The sequence below is a fragment of the Falco biarmicus genome, chromosome 19 (genome assembly GCF_023638135.1).
Source record: "Falco biarmicus isolate bFalBia1 chromosome 19, bFalBia1.pri, whole genome shotgun sequence".
NCBI classification, from domain to species: domain Eukaryota; kingdom Metazoa; phylum Chordata; class Aves; order Falconiformes; family Falconidae; genus Falco; species Falco biarmicus.
Window position 1 is genome coordinate 1,598,022 of NC_079306.1, and position 13,312 is coordinate 1,611,333.

Below are 13,312 nucleotides of genomic sequence, written 5' to 3' on the forward strand. Positions count from 1 at the left end.
ATTGCAGAATGAGAAATTAAAATATGATCTCACTCTCATTAAAATTAAGTAATTGATGTCATCGTTCAATTAAAAGATTTTTGTGGGAGCTTTTGGCAAGTCATTCCAGGTTGCTCTTAAGACCTGACCAACCAAGCACCCTTAAAGTGGAGGGAATGGTGGATAGTTGTCTTGAGGAACTGAAAGGTAAGGGAGCTGCGAATACATTTTGCTGGTTGTTGCTTTTTCAGACAGCTTGCAGTTCCCTGCCTGTACGGCTATAGCTGGGGTCTCTTTCTGGTTTATTCATAATTCCATCTAGGCATCCCTGCAAGAAATCTTTCGGGTTTTTTGCTCTGGCCTATACAGAACTGGAGTGGCAAAGGAGACTTGTGTTTTTGTGCTGGCTCCATCATTTTCAGAGTATTAATATTTCATTTAGGCTTCTTGAAGCTTTTAGCAGATTTGTAAGGCTTTCTTCCCAGTGGTAGTGTGTGTGAGGACAACTTGAGAGCATTCTGATGAACTTACACTATGGAAAGTGGTTTTATTTGTTTTGATTTATGGCTGAAATACTTTTAAGCAGCTCATCCTGTTTGGTAAGTAACTTTGCCATAAACGTAACCGTAAAAGAGATCCAGCGGTTTTTCCTTTTCTCCAGCTAGAGTCCAGCCAAACAAATACTGTATCGCATCCAAGTAACACTTTTTCGTGCCAGTAAAGACCAGTCTGTATTGTCACTCACCAGTAAAAAAACACAGATGCAGCCAGCTGTGCTGTGTCGGGAGCAGCAGGTTTCAGAGAAGACCTCGGTGGCACGTGCTCTGCCACTGCTCCTTCTCTCGCTCCATTTCATATACGTAGTGGCACTGATGCCAGACTTCTGAATCTCCAAGGGATTTTGCCGTGACAGAAATCCTTCTGTGCTCAGCTCGAGCCCTCTGTGGCTTTCAGGCAAGCAAGCAGTGCCAACGCAGGCGTTTTGGTGTTCAACTTCCACTCGGTTAGGGCTGAAATGTGGTTATTTACACTGCTGTTATGTGTTAGAAGTCTATATAAATGATATTTCCTGATTTTTGGCCCATTTTCATTTGAGCCTGGAGAGATCGCAGCTTGTCACTGCAAATACACTGTGAAATTTTTACCCATCACTAGACAAAAGTTTCTTCTCTTCCAACTTCAAGATGTTCTTGTCTGAGTGAAGAGCACCAGAGCAGATCTGGTGCCGGTAGGTTGCCTTTCAGTGCATGTGATAATTTGTCCTGAAAAACATTTGGAACCCGTTTAGAAAAGGATCGGGGATTTTTTTCGCCCGGACTCTGCAGCTGCCATGAGTACACAAGCTCGTAGTTGTTTTGCATTGTGCTCGCTACGTTCTTGATCAGGCTTGTGCAGGAGTTTATGCTTTTCAGCCGATGGCTCTGAGCCTCCTGAAATCTGCCGTTCGTGGTTCAAGATGGGAACAACAAAAGGGAAACGCAGCCGGCGTTCTGGCCTCTGGCCTCAGCCATTTTTGTTTACCAGTTAATGTTTCTTTCCAGTTGGCTAGTGTTTGCTGGGTCAGTCGATCTGTTGTTTAAAAGGCTTTGTTTACCGCTAACTCGTCTTTTGATACTTCCATGCTGAATTTACCAACAGGAGTTTTTCATTTACCTGCTGAAAGCTGTGTCATTTCCAGAGGAACGTGTTTATTTTTCTTCCCTTTTTATTACAAATAACCTGCCGTGAGTTTATTTCCACTGGATGAAATGTCTCTCTGGCCTTCGTGGGAACAGAGTGCAGAAGTGTCAAAATCTGAACCCTTTGGAGAATAGTTGTATTTAGGTGTTTGCTTATCCAGCAAAGCGGTATTTGCTGCCAGCTGTAAAATGTTTCCTTTTCCATTGATACTCAGCTCTTACGTGTAGGTAGGGGGCTGACTCATTAATATTACAAGTGTCATACGTGTTGTGTTAGGGCCAGTCCCGATTTTGCTGTCCTCTGAAGTGGAGACAGCGGCGTTGGAAGCTGTCCAATTCATTCTTCACCGGGCTTCTGTCAGCGAGATTATTAGGCTTTAATCTGTTTCATGGTGATGGCTTTGCTTTTCCAGAAGGGAGTTCCTTTTGTGTGTAGCTCAGACCACGCCAGAACTGGTCGTTGGGCTGTTGAGAGGATGCTGGTGGGAAGGAGAAGGGCTTACTGGTCAGAGAGGAGTGCTGTCCCCTTTCCCGAGCGATTTGTAATACGAAAGCCCTGCTTTGCCAAAATCCTGGCCTGGGTAGGCTAGGGAGGAATTCGGATGGGATGTTTTCTCAGCCTCTCTATCTCGACTGCTGTGGAGATTGTAGTCATTGTGCAAACAAAGCAGCCATTGTCCGAAGCTTTGTGTCATCCTCTGGGTTTTGGGTTGAGAGCCTCGATTCCCCGCTCACCGGGAACTGCAAGCAAGGTGTTTTGGAGCGATTGGTTGTGATTAGTCCACTGTTATCATCCCCTGTATTTTTCACTAATAAAAAATATCAACACGGTAGAAATTTCCCGTGTAGTTTGATGATGTGAATGTTCAACGGGAAAACAGGATGGGAGAAGGAGCTTTTTAACAAGGTTGCGGTGACAGATTTTTGTAATAAACACAGTATTTGGGGTATTTTGTAAATAATTCCTGTATTCATTTGCTGTCAGATACTTAAGTCTTCAAAGTAAATCACATCTGTAACTGCAATATCTTTTTGGGTAAGCTCTTTTGTTCATTTTGTTTGCATTCTTTTTGTCAAGTTGCTGACAGTGTGCTCTTAAATAATCCTACTCATTTCTCCATACTTCCTTCCCTCTACGAGCAAGACATGTGAGAATTCAGTTTATTTAAATTGGAAGAAGAGATATTGCGCCCTTAGAGAGGCCACGGTAGGAAAGTTCGCTCTAAGTAGTAATTGTGGGTTGGGAGATAGCTTGTTGAATAGGTTCTTTCTTACTTTAAGCCTGTTTGTTTAGGTTCAAGGTCCACTGGTGTCAATGTGGAAAGGCTGTTTGTCCTCACTGGTTTGTGAAAATAATCTTATGACCGTGGTGATGTGCGGCTACGAGGCAAGAAGAAGCCACGGGTTCGGATCTTGCCGTTTTGGAATGACAGAAATATCTGTCTGATACTGCAATATCCTGCATAACAAGGCCAGCACACTGAGATTGATCGTTCTTTCTCGTTATGATAATAACCTGAGTTATTGTTGTTTTTAAAGAGCCGTTTAGTGTACGGAATTAGGAGGAATCGATGTGCTGGGGGGAGGTGTGTGCTTTCCCTCGGAACAGGTAAGTTCAGTAGCTTTCTGGCGGATTTGCAATGTGCAGCTGGATCGCCAAGCTGTGCGCTGAGGGTTCTCCTGTTTGCTGCTCTCGTCTGTTTTGCCCATTATTTTGATCTTCCACGCAGTTTAAAGGCTTTCACAGAAGAAGGATCTTGCCACATCCTGCTACCCAGCCTCCAAACAAAGTGCTGCTGAAGCAGACACTGACTCCTCTTTAGCACGCCACAAGAGCCCCGAACAGAAGTCGTTCCTTGCATGATCTTGCTTGTAAAGAGCATCACAGCTGACAGAATAATGGCTTTTCTTAGGCTTGCTGGTGACATGCCAACACGGTTTCCTCAGCAATGAAATTCCTCAAGAAGCCATGGTTGCTGATGTAAACATAACTGAAAGCTTAACACAGCCCATACTGAGCTCAGGGTCTGAAATCTGCTTCTTACACCATGCTGTACAGCGCGTTTTTCTTCTGCCTTTTTCTGTTTAAATCTGCTTTCCCAAGCTCGTAACCAACTGGAACGGGTTGAGCTCTTCAAGCCAGAAAAGATGGGCTGGGCTGTGCCGAGGGGAGCCTGTCCAGACTCCGGCGCTTGCTCGTGGCAAGGATCACTCAGTGGGGCAGCCTCCACAGCTCCGCTTTTGTGGAACTGTGTGTGGGACGGAGGCGACTGGGCAGGTTTAAGGTTTCTTTAACAAAGTGCTTTGCTTCCCGTTAGTCAGGCTTGGAAAAAAAAAATTAAAATGGATAGCAAACCCAAGAACAGTTCCATAGCAGCTCGAGTCTGCCTGCTGTCTTTTTGACAGGTACGCTTCTGGAATTTGGTGGGAGTTTCCGCCAGTCAAATTACTAGTGTTGCACGCTAATTTGAGGCTGGGTAAAAGATTAATAATTGTATTGCTTTAAGTAGTGGAATCCTACTATGGTGACTAATACTGTTTAATAGTAACTATCCTGGAGTAAGTAAATCACTTTTAAATGCTGTAAAATGACTGTGGTTTTGCGTTTCGGATTTCAGTGCTTTGGGAAAAACAATGTGTTTTGCTCTCTTGAGCAGCCAACACTTTCTCTGCTGTTTTCTTCCGTGAAATGGGAGTGAATATTCTTCTTATGTTATATATATGTATTATTATGAATACACGCTTGGTCCTACCTCTTTGGGAAAACCAGGGTAGGAGGCATGTGGGAAAACATGTCACGATAGACGCGTCCCCTATTTAGTTTTGAAAAATTCATTCCTGCCATTGATTGATTGTTTGGGTTTTAGTTTGGCGGGTTTTTTTGTTGTTGATTTTTGTTTGGGGAGTGATCTTTTAAGTGCTAATGCTTTCATCAAGATATCTTTCTTTGTTTCATCATGCGTAATCATCGAGCTCATCGCACTGTGATTTTGGAATAGCATTTTCCCATCTGGAAAGACGTAATTACCACGCTGCCGTGCAGCATGACATGCCAACTAGGTTAGTGCTTCGTTAACACTGTTTAGAGGAAGGTCAGGGTTGCATTTCCATGCCTGAGTACGTTGAGCAGCGCTGTGTTTGATCGATAGATAGGGGGATAATTGCTCTTAACTTCTTTCCTCTCCCATTCTTGCATCTCATTCAAGAATCTAGAATTATAAAAAGTACCTTCAGGTGCAGTTGGACCTCAATGGGCTGCGTATCCCAACTGCTTCTCTGGATGGTTTGGCAAGGTGCTGCTGCAGTGTCAGGTTTGGAAGGGAGTTACCAGGGAGGAGTACCTGTGGCAGTTGGCTTACATTAGAAAAGAGCGAAGCTTCTTTCAAGAGAATTATTAAATAAGGGCATCAGAGAGCCGTGAAAGGGTAGGTGATAGCAATAGCACACAGAATTAAAACCCACAGTCACTTCTGTTTTAATCATCCCGGGTCGATGCACTGTGGTAATATTCTGATGGTTTTGTGTGGCCACGGTAGCTGCTGAACCAAAAAAAAAAATAATGCAAAAATATGATCAAGTTTTTGTGCAAGAGAGTCGAGAGGAAAACAGCCTGGTGAGCCCCGGCCTCCGCTGGAACGGAGGTGCAGAATAAATGCCAGGGACTGTCTGGTTTCATCGAATACCTCTGACTGGAAACTGTGGTGTCGCCGATGGCTGTGGGTGGGGTAAAAGCTTCGTACATCTGAGATTTTTTTTATCAATCAGCCCATTTGTCAGGGCCCCAGACTGTCATTGACTGCTGCTTACTGCAGGTTGTGGTAAACCCAAGGGAAAAATATTGTTTGACTTTCTAATTGTGGGTGGCTATCTACGCGCGTCTCAACCATTTTGCAGCAAGATGCAGAATTCTCTGTGGGTGCCTGCATGTTTTTGGTTTTCCTTTTATTCCTGGGCTAAAACCAGGCTTGGTTTGGAAAAATCATTTGTCCACGTTAGTCTGTCTCGTGGAGAAAGTGCCGAGTGTTTAGAATAAGCAAGGAGTTGACGCGTGTGTGCGATCTTGGGCTGGATGGGCAGCTCCTAGGAGAAGATTATCAGCGCTCGCTGTTCTGAGAATTCGGTTTCTACCTTAAGGAAGACAAGGATGTACCTGCCTACTGAACAAGCGCTGAATCACGGGGTTGTTACACTTGCACAAAGTTTAGTCATTTCCTGGGAAACTTTTGTTTTCAGTTTAGTGGCGGAGGGCTAGGTCTGTGCGTTTGTGCTGAGGATTAAATAAATGTGAATTTCTGCTGGTGCCTGTGACCAGGAGGTTAGTCAGAAGAGAGAATTATTCAGGGCAGAGTCACTTCATCTGGTTTTTTTTAAAGGCGTTGTGAGGTGCCTCGCTGTACTCAGACTGTGAGTATCGCTGGTTCTCGCCTCCGTGCATGTGCTGCTTTCTGTTTCTCCTCATTTCGATGCAGGACTAGTACTATAAATGCAGTTAAGCATTCCTACATCGAATCTCGCATTCTTCTCATTGAGTACTTATTAAAAATGGATGGAAACATTTCTCTCGAATAGGTTTTATAAAATCCCGTTTCTGACAAAGCCTTGGTTTTGTGCCCTTTATGGCATTCAGAAGGGAAAATGCATTTTTTCCCCATGAGGAGATGTAGCTATTTAAAAGATTTTAATTTATTTATTATTTTCCCCAGGATGGGGTTACATGCAAGATTTATTATTTGTCTATGGGATTAAGCTATTTATGTGCATGTGCTGGGTTTATGGGTAATATGTAAAATTTATTACCTTGTATAAAGTTGCCTTCAGTGACTGTATTTTGCAGATGTTTGTTAGCAGCAGTGAGCGGAGCCGGTATTTAGTTGGGTTATCAGGGTTAACAGAATTTAATGATGTGTTAAAAGGTTTTAAGGCGTTATATTCAAGAGGTTTTGGAACCTTTTAAAAAACATTTTACCTTTTGTCAAGGTAGATTGTTACCTGGGTGTCGATAAGTGTGATTTAAGTCGCCAAGCGTGTTGTGCATCCTTTTGTCAGGTGGAAGATCTGACAGGCGAAATATTTCTGGGCTTTTAATTCTTGCATACTAATGAACTTGGGGGTAGGGTTTGAAGTTGGGCTTTGTGGTCTTTCGAGCAGCTTCGCTGGGGAGGTCCTTTAAAGAAACTAACCACTGAGAACATCAGGGGCACGGTGGTGCTGTGCGAACCGCACGCGCAGTCACGTGTAAGGATGTCCTCATGGTTGCTGTAAAGAGAAGAACCCACAGAAGCGTAGCACATCTACAAGAGGCTCTTTTATTTACGGTGGTACGCTTCCAAACGTTTTTCAGCATCCCAGTCTTGTGAAGCCTTTGAAAACTCATTTTGCTGACCCTGGATAGTACCATTTTCAGCAGGAATGGGAATGATAAGTTACCATATGTGTCTTTTATTATTTTATTTTTTTTTTGTGGGGAAGGGAGAGGGTCTTCAGCTGATCTGATGACACCTCCTTTTCATCGGTCACCCCCTGCCCACACACGCAAAGAAAACCGAACTTTGTCCTTAGCTCACCCAGTTTGGTGATGCATCACATATGGCATCTGAGATTACTCTTTGTAATACATGGACCCAGACGGGTGAATCGAGGACAGTGGATCAGCTGGAACTCTGAAGTGCTGTTGTCACATAAAGAGGCTCTTCGGTAGAGTTTTGGTAGTTGGATTTGTTGTTTAAAGGTAAAACAACAAAAAAATTAAGAAGGCTTAAGGCACGCAGAAAGTGACTTGTAAAGTGCACCTTGTGACCTTAAATGACACCGACCCCCGACCCAGACCTCTGTAGCGGGGCAGGGACCATGTATGCAGGGTAGACCACGCCGCAAAAACCTAATCTTGAATTGCATTCTTCAGAAATAATAGATGTTGAGATTAAAATAGTTTGAGTTGAGTACAGCAACATTCATAAGCCTTGAGAAAAGATTTTTTTGAAACAGTGGAACAGAGTCCCCACAGTGCTGGAGCCAAGTAGACTTGTACTGTGTATATAAATTAATCTGGAGCTGATCTGTCTGTGAAACTTTTAGTACTGCAACTGTAGCAGTATAATGGTTGTGCTTAACAAACACAGCTTTGTAAGACTTGCTGTTTTTTTCAGTAGCCTATTCATGTTCTTAATGGGAACAGAATGGTGCTGTTAAAGGGAAACTGCAAAGCCCAAACTGGTTCTGTTTGGTTTTCTTACCTTTTTTTTTTTTTTAATTGGTGACATATAGAGGCTTTATTTCTTTCAAGAAATCAGTGGCTTTTTTTTGGAAGACTGTACGGTTTGCAAACCTTAGCATTGTCTTGAAGGAGGAAACCTGATATACAGCTTCACCAGAAGGAAGGAGGAGGGGATCTTTGAAGCTGCATCATCATTTGGCCTCAGACAGAAAGAGGCAATTGTCTAAACTTGTTTCAAACATAGTTTTTGTGCTGAAGTTATAGCCAAAGAGTGTTAGGAGTGCAAGACCATTTAATAGGCATCGTCTTGTTTGAACGCACAGCCGTAGAAAAAAGGTTTAAATGTTATCTTTTGGCTTGCTGAAGCTTGGGATTGAGGGCGTCCTAGCTTTGAGCTAGGTAGAACCACCGGGTGCTGGGGGGTGGTGGTGGAAGTGTGGGGTGTCTAGAAGTCGCCGGCCTTCCAGGAAACGGAAGAAAGACACTATCTAGCTGCAAAACAAATAAATGAGTGGCGACAGCATTTCTTAGCGAAGTGCTGGACTGCTGGGTTTGATCCCTGTTTTCTGCCTAGGCTGTGACCGAGATGGTCTTAAAGCACATTTTGGGTTTCTGCAGCATCCATCGCATGTAGAAGCCCTGACCTGGCAGTGACATGCAACAGAAGAACGTTTTGAACTTTCAGTTGCACTTTGGGTTGCAGTATCTCTGGTTTGATGTCTGCTTCTGGTCAAGGACAGGGAATCCCAAACCAAGCTCTGCAAAACCAGGTTTCATGTTGCGTTCTTGCGGGGCGAGTTTGAGATGATAAAACTGCAGGGAGATGTTGCCTGTCATATATGCCTGGAGAACAAGCAGGGGGTGAGCAAGAAAGGCAGAGTCAACAAGCTGGTGCAGGGGTGAGAATAGAATTATTCCTTTATTTTTGTTATAATCACATTAGAGTATTTGCTAAGAGTAGCTAGCTGTGTTTTGGGGCTAGTGGATGTACCAAAAGCATTTCCATGATTCTCTTTTAGCACAAACTGCTCGAAACATCAATGTTCCTTTCTTTTTTTTTAAAGCATAGAAACATTTTTTGGAAAAAAAAAATGCGTGCAAACTGCTTTCAAATTTGAATCTTTTGCTTGATACAGTCAAGTGTTTGGAGGCTTTGTTGGGGAGATGCTGTGCACTACGTGATCATTTTCCTTAATTTCTCCACTGTAGTAATTATGGTTTTGTTAGACAGTAAATGATTCAGTGTTCTCATTCCATGGGGGGAAGGGGAGCAGGGATGTTGAAAGAGGAGTATTGTCTGAGCGTAGCAGGATTAGCTGGTGTTACCACCTTGCACTGATTGAGCACCACTGTTTAGAATAGATCATCAACTCTAATTGCTAAAAAGCAGCCTGGCGTCACAGGGCGGTGAGACTCCTGAAGTTTGAGGCTTCTCTATTGCATGATTTGAATATAGGTGTAGCATCCAGGCTGATCAGCTTCCTTCTGCGCTGGCTATGCCCGAACTCCTCTTTTTTTCTCATTGCCAAGTTCATCTTTTCTTTTGCACTCGCGCTGGTCAGAACATCCAGGTTAGAACTGATGCTCATCATACAAATCCAGTTTCCTTTCAAGAAATTAGGAAAACGATATGAAAAAAGGAATCTCAGAATCAATTATTTGCAATTTTTTTTTCTTTTCTAGGGAATTCTGTTTCTCAAAAGTATGCTGCTTCAGTCACAAACAAGCAGGGCCTCTTGGATTTCATCATGGAGTCAGGATTATTGTCCAGGCATTCTGAGTGATGAAAAATCATTACTCCTAGATTCACGGTTTGCAGAAAGAAGACAAGTTCAATCTACTCTGAATCCACAGCAGGGCACCTCTTGTGTATCTGCAAGACCTGCTGTGTCTTGAAAAACAGGATTTCTTTAAATTCTGCCTTCGAAACTGTCAGGAGAGAGAAGAGGGGGAAGAGGGTTGGAAGAAGGGGACGGTGTGGTGATGGGTAGCGAGGTGAGGAGTGACTGGAGTGATGCAACACCGGTGCCAGCCTCCTGCCAGGGAGCCCGTTCCGTGAAGGTGGCTGGAGTCAGTCCTGCAAATGCTCTGCAGGGCAAGAGAACAGAGCTGGTGGCTCTGCAGGAGAAGGTCCCTCGTGCGTTGGGATGGATTCACCTTGGTGAGTCGGGGAGGCGGTGGCAGAGCTTTGCGTTGGTGGGGATGGAAACCTTGGGAGCTTAGGGAGCACGGCGAGGGAGGTGGTGGCGCGGGGAGGTGATGGGCTGGGTTGTGGCAGTGGCCAGCTGTATTTACGCTTCGGGCTGTTCTAATAGGCTGTTTGTCTGGGGGAGCCGAGGGGATCGCTGCTCCTGAGCTGGTGGCTGCCGTCACTGCAGCAGAGGTGTTGGGAAGGAAGGAGAGCCTGTTCCTCTGCTGCATCAGCAATCAGCAGCTTAGCTCCCCCTTTTACAATAAACGACAAAAACAAACAAATAAAACCCCAAACCAACAAAAAAAACCCCAACCCCAACCAACAAAAAAAACCCCAAACCAACCACCCCCCAAAAAAACCCCTGAGGATTGCAGACATCGCATTTTGAGACACTAGGAAAGACGATGACATACAAGAATCTTACAGTTGGTTATGGCGAAAGGTTTTTGGCTGAAAAGAAGCCAAAACTTGGCTCTTTTTTGGGAAAAATCCCTTTTCCTTAGCAGGGCCTCCCCAGCGTGTGGAGGCACAACCATGACTAGCTGAGGAGATAGATAAATATAGACCTCAACTGAACAGAAACAGTTGTAGCTGGGAGAGGGCCAAAAGAATGTCTCAGCAGTAAGTGTTTTTGTTTGTAATTTCTTTCCTAGGAATGAACAAACACTAGCACCATTTTAAAGCTAAATTGTCAGCTCTCATTTGCTTTGCTAATGCTTCCTTTGTAGCGCTGTGCCTTGCATCTGTGTAGAAGGGGTTTGTGGTTCTTGGGTTGGTTGTTTTTTGGTGGGTTTTTTTTTTCAGCTCTCTGGAAGAATTTAGCGTACCAAATGTCACCAAGTGTTTTAATTTATGGAGGCGGGGTTGATGATTTACCAGGTTGATGTAGTAGGAGTGAATGGTTCTTGAGATTGCAGTCCTATTGTCTTGGTTCTCTTCCTGTGGCTGGAATTTATGATGTTCGCTGAGGAAGTCTGCCTTTACGTTCGGATCTAGCCATTTCCATTTCCTGTAAATCAGCAGGAAAAGGAACAGGGTGAAAGAAAGTGTTTCCCATAGTGATTTTTTTGGTTTCTGTCTCAGCGGATTAGTACCAAATTTGGACTATGTATGACCAGAGAGAAGAGACTTTATACGATTGAATTATTCCACTCGTGCAATATTTTAAAGGGACTCTAGCTTCCAGGACTTGAGATCTCAGTTGGGGCATAACTGTTGTGGTTGTAGCAACGGGATCATGATTTTACTGAGATAACTTTACACATGCCACCATATGCCTACACACAAGGGTTTTTTTCCAAGAGCCTTAGTTCCTTGCTGGAGCTTTATTTCTGATTCGGGTCTGTTTCCAGCCTGCGTGGATGGCCGTCCTTAAGCACAGAACTCTTCGTTTACCTGTTTCTTCTAACCCTCTCCATCCCTCTTACCTAGTTCTGCCCGAGTAGGGCTCAGGTCTAAAAATTTAAAACTTAGGCTTTTTAATCCTGTGGGCAGGTGCTCAAGACTGTCAAGCCGTTTGTCAAAATAATGGTTCTTTTTTTATTATTTTAACAAACTCTGTTTGGAAGTTCAGTAGTGGGAAGACATGGTGCTGCAGGGAAAGCCCAGGAATTTATCACCCTTCTTTCTGTTCCTCGAATTTTGCTAGTTGGAACTTTCTTGCTTTTGCCAAATAACATTAGGCTTTTTATTTTTTTAACTAGCTTATGCTCATAGATTCCCTTTTTTTCCAAGCAATAACGTAAATGATCTGCACCACGCGCTAGCTGAGGTTGCACGTAATGTTTTGGCCGGAGTTACTTTCTTGTTCCTCAGTAGGATCTCGCTTCGGCTTCAGCTTTCCAAGTGCCCATCTGTGAACCGTAACGCTTGTGTTCCTGCAAGGATGGGTTTGCTGTGTCGGTAGGATATTGGCGTGGAACAGGTGATTAGAGAGAATTCTTTCCTTCCCTGTAGGTGAAATAAAAAGTGATGCTACTAGTACTTAAATTGAAAGTGCTGGGATTTGTTCGTAACGTACTGGTATTCCTTAGCAATTCCAACAGTTTTCTGTGGCAAATGTTTCATTAGGTACAGCGCGTAACCACCAGTGTCAAGAGTCCAGTTAAATCTTGCGGCGAAATGAATCACAAAATAACGAGCTGCAAACAAATCTGTGGGCTGGCTCGGAAGGAAAAATCCCTCCCCCTTTCTGTGCAGGTTTGTTTTTCCTGAAGTGGCAGTCGCCCTGGTCTGTTCGGTACCCGAATGAACCAGCGTGGGGAATGAAAACTACTTCTGCAAATGGAGAGGCAAATCTCGGAAAAGCCGGTGGGTTTCGTAGCTCACGCCGTCAATCAAAACGTTATCCTTCTGGCGTGTAGTCTTGGAGCAGCTCTCTTTTGAAGGTGTGCTTTCCTCACGCTGGCAGCATACCTTTCTTGTGAGCTGGATTAATCTCAGCGATGGACTGCAATCAGGCATTAAAATGAATGCTTTGGTTGGCGTTTCGGTGCTTCGTGGACATTCTAATTTTCAGCTGCTGGATTTGTTTGGACTTGCTGGGGCCTGACTCAAACGTAGTGTTAGAGGAGCAAGGTAAAATTCTGTGTGCAAATGCACGCCCTCCGCTGAGCAGTGGAAGTACCCGTTTCAGCTTCCAAACTCTTTGTCGAGGCGTTGCCAGCGACGCTGATGTTTGACTATCCAGCACAAAGGAGTCAAGTCTGTTCCCCTCCCAAGCGTTTCTGTGCTGCAAAATAACCTTTATAACCCCGATGGCCAGAATTGGGGTTATATATATGTATATAACCAAATACATATATATATATATATCTCCAGATAGCCGGAATGTTTTAGCAGAGATGCTGGCTGTGTTTGGAGGCTTAGAGCCTAAACCCTCTAATCACCTTTTCTGATGTGGCCGTCGAGATCAGGCTGGAAGTGTCTGGCAGAAGGATGCTGGTGAGGCAGCAGATGCAGTGGCCTGTGCTGCTCGGTGTCTGATGCTACTGCCTTGCAGTAACAGGGCTCATGGCAAAGAAACCACGCCGTTTGCCATCACTGGTTTCTTGCTGTCATACAAACGTGGGCTTCATTTTCACTCAAGAAGTAATACCAAAGAATTCTGCTTCCTTACTGCCGTGTCTTTGCTTCCAGTCTTTCGACCCCAAGAGATAAGAGGTTATAAGTGCAGGTCGGGCTACAAGAAGGCTTGAAATGCCCCAGGGCTTTTCGTTTTAATCCCTTCAAGGTTTCAGTCTTTTC

The 13,312-nt window shown here is 44.1% G+C and overlaps 1 protein-coding gene across 4 annotated transcripts in view; it reads left to right on the forward strand.

Moving 5' to 3' along the window:
* Positions 1-13,312, forward strand: part of DIP2B (disco interacting protein 2 homolog B) — a 125,375-nt gene that overhangs the window by 68,999 nt on the left and 43,064 nt on the right. The window lies entirely within an intron of this gene.